This window comes from Amblyomma americanum, chromosome 1 (genome assembly GCF_052857255.1).
Source record: "Amblyomma americanum isolate KBUSLIRL-KWMA chromosome 1, ASM5285725v1, whole genome shotgun sequence".
NCBI classification, from domain to species: domain Eukaryota; kingdom Metazoa; phylum Arthropoda; class Arachnida; order Ixodida; family Ixodidae; genus Amblyomma; species Amblyomma americanum.
The window spans coordinates 232,090,052-232,096,051 of NC_135497.1; the positions used below are offsets into that span (position 1 = coordinate 232,090,052).

The following is a 6,000-nucleotide window of genomic DNA, read 5'->3' on the forward strand; positions in this document are numbered from 1 at the left end:
GAACTGAAAGGTATGGAGCTCCACTTCCACATAGCGTTAAGAAGGTTGCGTTACGCCAGCTTCGTATGAATCTATAATTGAGAGAGCAAGGGTTCAACCAGCCAGCGTTGCAACCAGATGCTGGGGAGCGAAAGCCCTATTCGCATCGTCAAAAGCATCAATATCAGCTGTTTGCAGCCAATCCAATTCATTGGATTATGGTGGCTTGATCCGGCAAGGTGGGCTGGTCCCTGATACCCTGAAAGTACAGTGCTCTAGAACTAGAACCTTGATTCTAGAGCACTGTACTGAAGGAAAGGCAAGCCAAGTGCACTGGCGTGCAATGCTGCGAGCTCTGTGGTTCTTGGCGTTGAGGCTGTCCTTCCCGATGTAGTGGTAAGTTTATATTCCTTGTATTATCACCCTTGTGTGGTAATGTTCCCATGTATATACGCGAACTGTAGAACAGCATACAAGGCTCTGAATGAGTGTTTGCAGTCTTGCAATCGCTAGGCCCTGCATTCCGGTCACACGCGTTACTGCCGCAGGAGCTATTTTTGCCGGCGTCCACTTGTGAAAATATGCGAGTTTCACGTATGGTTTGACTAGCGCAACTTTCTAGCAGGCTGTCATTTGATTTGTAAAGTGCTTCACACGCATCCTTTGACAGGGAACTGCACTATCCTGTCCGGTTGTCATTTGCGCCGTTTCGACATCGGCTTTAGGCCAGATTTTACTGGCAGTTCACAGCGGCTACTCAGGCCGTTCTTTGCTACTGTGCTTCACTCCCGCTAATATCAAGGCGCATTTTGATCGTAAAGAAAAAAAAATTGCGCTCTGCGCGTGCAGTGTTTCTCTTTGAGTCGTGTATATGAATTCCAGTAGCAGTGCATTTCAGCTGACAGATAGTTGTCCTCAGCAAGGATTTGTCCACTAGCTTTATTTAGTTCCGCTATGCAGCTAGGCAGGGTAGCTTCCTAACAGTGCAGTGTTCATGCAGCAGAATATTTTATGCTAAAGGCTATAGCACAGGTTTCGTTTAAGAGAGGAAAAACTATGGATAAAGGGGTTATAGACACAACTCATGCAGCATGCTGATGTCCACGGAGTGGACTGTGCAGTCACATTGGTCATACTACATTTTCATTCTCTGTACCGTCCATCTTTTCGTGTGCTCGTTTTTTTTTCTCTTTACCACGGCGGTTAGCATTGTCAAGAATGCACAAATTATATCTACTGTTCATTCTAGTAACCTTATGCATGTCTTGCTGTTTTTGTTTGTTTTTTTGCAGATATGTGACTAAACTATAAGAGCAGGAAATTGAGTTTAAGAAAGGCTGAATAATCACTATACTTTTTATATGCAGGATTTGCATGAGGTATCATTCCCTTTTACAATTTGTGGCCGTATGCTGTTTTTTTTAGCTAAAGTAGCTTGTTACTGATACAAAATTTACCTTTCTGCATGGAACTGCTTGGGTATAGGTACTTGTGCACTAACACATAGCTGGCAGTAGTATGAGGCTGGTAATGTATCATTTGGCAGCGTTTCAAGGTCAGGATGTGACGCAAGTAAAACAAGCAAAGTGATCTTTAATGCCCATTGTAAATTGAACATTTCGGCTTTTTTTTTTCAGACTTTTTTTCACTACTTATCTACTCGGGAGCAGCATCACCTAGCGATATGTCTGAAGCTAAGACAAGGAGGAAGGTGGTCATCGAGCGTCTTGCTTCTGCAAGATTGGTGGAGATTGCTCCCCTTCAGTAGATATAGCTCTATGCAGCAAGCTACACAGTGACATGGGAAAGACTGGATGAGTGTTGTTTGTCATGCACTCAGAGCCAAATATCTAAAAAGCATTTACCCATTGCACAAATCAACACTCAAGGGGCATACACTATAAGGAATGCCTTCTGCCTAGCGTTGTGTACTGTTATATGAAGGGTTTGTGTCTATATTGCAATAGCCATGTGTGGAAGCATGATCATTCGGTTGAGTACAAAGGATGAATTTGTCATTAAGGTTAAATGCCTGCCTTTGTTAGTCAGTAGTGTATAAGGCTGATAATTTATATCCAAGAGTAGTGCAGCAAAGGGGGCATTCTTTCTATATAGGCCAGGAATACAGGCACCATATTCCTGAAAATTTATGTCTGTAATAACCCTTGTAAAGATAAAGCTCTATGCCTAACGTGTATTCTTTTTTGCTATCTATTTGTATGCTAGAAGCAGACACCAAATTGTTTTCATTTTCATATTTGGATATGACTGCCTGCTAAGAACTAATTGAGCACTGTGCTCATTCTGTTTTGCATCATTAATGGATCTTATGCTAACCTTTTCTCACCATATGCTGCCAGTGTGCCTGGCAGCTTATGCCTTTTTTTGCAATGTTCTTATTCAAGTATACTTATAAGTGGACGGCAGTGTGAGCTCGCTCAGAGCTGCCACTGAACTTTAAGCACATTTTCTGGATTCACCTCTGGCTTGAAAACTGATAGCCTCATTGGTTTCAAACCTGGCACCCACACATAATTTATTTTTGTTACCTTATTTCTATCTGTTTATTTGTTATATATTATCCTCCTTGTCATGGTTTATGTCAAGCTTAATAGTGCCTATGTCTTTTGCACTTATTGAAGGTTTCTCCCAACTGCTCACAGATGAATCGCATGGCAGTTTGTTTTTAAATAGGTGCATTTTTTTCTGTTCTTGCTTGGGGGGACTCGAAATTATTCCTGTCTTGAAGCCTTTTTATTGCTTCTTTGAAAATCTGCCACCCATCGATGGATAATAATCATTATTATATCCTTCTATGAAAACATCCTTCTGTTTACTATTCTCATGATATTGATGTTGTCAGAGTTTAGTTTAAGTTTAGTTTTTCTCAGTGTTTTACAAGCTACAAAAGTCGAGTCATATTTCGGGCTCTTTCAAATTTTCTCTGCTAACAAGACTGAAGTCTCAACAAATTCTTAGCCATGGAAGGAGTTAGCTTTATTATGGCTAAGGCTGTCTTTTAAAAGATTTTAGTTTGCATGCGACTTGAGGCATTTTGTTTGACATGTGCTCCCTCCCACAAAAGTAATCTACAGAGTTCTAACTATATTAGCGTGCTGTATTGAGAAAATTTAACTGCTTCTTGTGCACTGCGCATGAGAGTACTGCATGTGTGCAACACATGAGCATTGTGTGCTTTATGAAACTCCTGCAAACACTGTCAAGAGTTCAGAGTAATGGCGCTTTGCTTACGTTTGTCCGCAGTGGTGAGATCTCTTGTCAACGCTGCATAACCAGTATGCTCAAAACTGCATCAGCACGGACATACTGAATCCGTTACTGACACCAAGACAGCAAGGGTTCACTAGACTTTACTACTCATCAATTGCACCACTGCATTACTGAGGAGGCAGTTGAGAATAGGCAAAATAGTTCACATTTTCTATGGTCTATGCAGTCATTTGAGCTCTCGGGCAGTGCAGGCATCAATTTCTTATAAGGGTTACTTTTGGAGAAACTGTTGAGAAGGCAGATGTGGCGGCATTTATTAAAACACTCTAGACATACCGATAACTTCAGGAAGCTGTGGTGGAAGGAACAGTACTAATTCTGTATTGCACTGCTGAGCATGAGTCATGTATTATTGCCAGCGAAATGCTAAAATGCAGTTGTGGCGGTGTTTATTAAAACACTCTAGGCATGCTGATAACTTTTGGAAACTGTGGTGGAAGGAGTAGTACTATTGCTGTATTACACTGCTAAGCATGAGCCATGTGTTAATGCCAGCGAAATGCTAAAATGGGTGCTAGCTTTAGCCTCCCACATTCTTCTCAAAAAAGTCAGTCTACAGTGATGCCATGAAAGATGCTTCATGAATCTACTTTCGTGAGAGGTGATGAGTGTCCAGAATGTCCATGTGAAATGCTCGGAGTAATTAAGCCCAGCTGCATGTAACATTCATATTTGCACTGCTCAGCTTTTAATTCTTGCAGACATTATAGAATTGACGTCGAGAAGCTAAAGAAAAAGTTTTCTCGTGATTGTTGTTTCAAAACAACTGTTCATCATAGGCCGGTAATAGCATGGAAGTCATGGTCAGTACAACATTTTTTTGTGATTACATCATCTCATGTATAAAAATTCAGTTGGGCGTGTGTCAGCTAACATCAGTTTGTGCCAAGGGTGTTTGCAGAGCTTTGCTGCTATGGACAGCTAGTTATTTCTCAACAGTTTCTGTAACATCAAACGTACAACTGCAGCTAAATGTATTGAGCTTAACCTTTGATGCTGTATCACAGAGCATGGTGTGATTCTTTTTCTTGTCTTTTCATAATGTGTGAAATTTTTCACCTTTTTTGCACTATTAATGCTGTTATTTTCATAAATGGCTCTCCCTATGTGCCATAAAACACAACACAACATAAATGACTCTCTTGCTCATTCATTGTAATTATCCTACAATCTAATCAAATTTTCATATAATGTTGTCCAGCTATTTCGTTTGACATCATACTTATGCTTTGAACTTCGAAGCAAATGATTATGTAGGCATTGGTGTATGTAAACACTTGGAGGGATGAAATGGGCCTGACATGTAAGAGACCTTTCTCTCAGAATCTTTGGTAAAATCTACATTTTAATTTCGGTGGCAATGCAGTGCTGTTAAGATCACATCATGCGTGCTATTTTTATGCATAAAGGAACATCACAATGCTCAGTGGTTCCAATAAGTGTTTTGGGGGTCTGTTCGCAAATATTGCTGTCTTCTGGGGGTATGCTTCTTTATTACCTATGTCCAATGTTCAAGCAGCCCTTATCAGTAACAGTGGAAATGAGACAGAGGAATTACGTATTTTTTATCTTCTCCATGCATTGTATTTGGTAGTAGCAAATGAGACTTTATTCCCTTTTCTTTTTCATAGTACACATTGTCTTATATCTAAAAGGAGTTTGTGCTCTGTTGTGTGCATCTCATATGTGTTGACAGTCAAGATACAAATTGTTTTGTAAATCTAGGCAGTTTTCAAATGAATGCAGTCCTTGGAAGCTAGTTGGCATGGACAACTTTTTGGTGTTTGAATTCATCTGTGGTATCCAAACCCTTCAGTTTACTCTGGCATTGTCCCCCCTTTTTTCTCTGTAGTACTCTACTACATTGTAGAGTAATCTTGAATTGGCACATTCTATTGTGTTTTTGCATAAAAAAATTGAAAATAGAAACATGTTAGAAGGGACAAGAGCCCTGAAGTGGGGCTAGTTGGTTACTTTAAGCATGGTGACTTGGAACCAGTGTTACTAAGAGGCAAAGACTGAAGACCAGCTACACACTATGAATGCTGTGCAGTGAACAGAAGTCTCTAGTATTTATAGTGCTCAGCTCATTATCAGACCTTGTTTTTTGGCACTGGAACTATCTCTTATCATATAAAGTCCTTGCTAAATATGTTTTTTAGGTCGGAAGCCTGTCTCCTGACATTTTCATTGAAGTGTAGAGTTGCACTTTGATTACTCATGTCTAACCATTGTTGCTTGCCTGCTGTCCTCTCTGTAGTGCAGTTTATTGTAAAGTCTTGGCATTTGCCATCATATGTGCTGCGTGTTCATGGACTGTTGCAACAAACCTTTGCCTCTTTTGCTTTCTTTTACAGATGCTTTTCCAGCTTTCCTGTATATAGTTCTACATCCTATCACTTTAACTTCAAATTGCCTATTACTCTACAGTCATATCATGTTCTACCCTCCCTTTAGCATCCAATTTGTACCATGAAGTATACTTGAAATGCAGTTGCGCATATTCTCGTGAACGTGTTCACATGTGTTCAAAAAAGCGTTTTTGATGATAAGACCAGTCATTGCTTAAGACACGATTTTCTAGCATGGAAACCAGAGGACGAATATGATGAAAGAGGGTAAATGCTAGACACAAACAAAAACTTCACTGACCTGGGGAACACAGAGAAAGTGCACGCGCACAAGTTGTAGGCAGAGCTGTGACAATAACGCGAAGAAAGATTACTCGAA

The 6,000-nt window shown here is 40.2% G+C and overlaps 1 long non-coding RNA gene across 1 annotated transcript; it reads left to right on the plus strand.

The window, feature by feature from the left end:
- Window positions 1-214: 214 nt before the first annotated feature.
- LOC144114779 (uncharacterized) lies at window positions 215-5,783 on the plus strand. Its single transcript, XR_013311116.1, has 2 exons — window positions 215-375; window positions 1,617-5,783. It is a non-coding gene; the product is annotated as an uncharacterized LOC144114779 (long non-coding RNA).
- The last annotated feature ends 217 nt before the right edge of the window (window positions 5,784-6,000 follow it).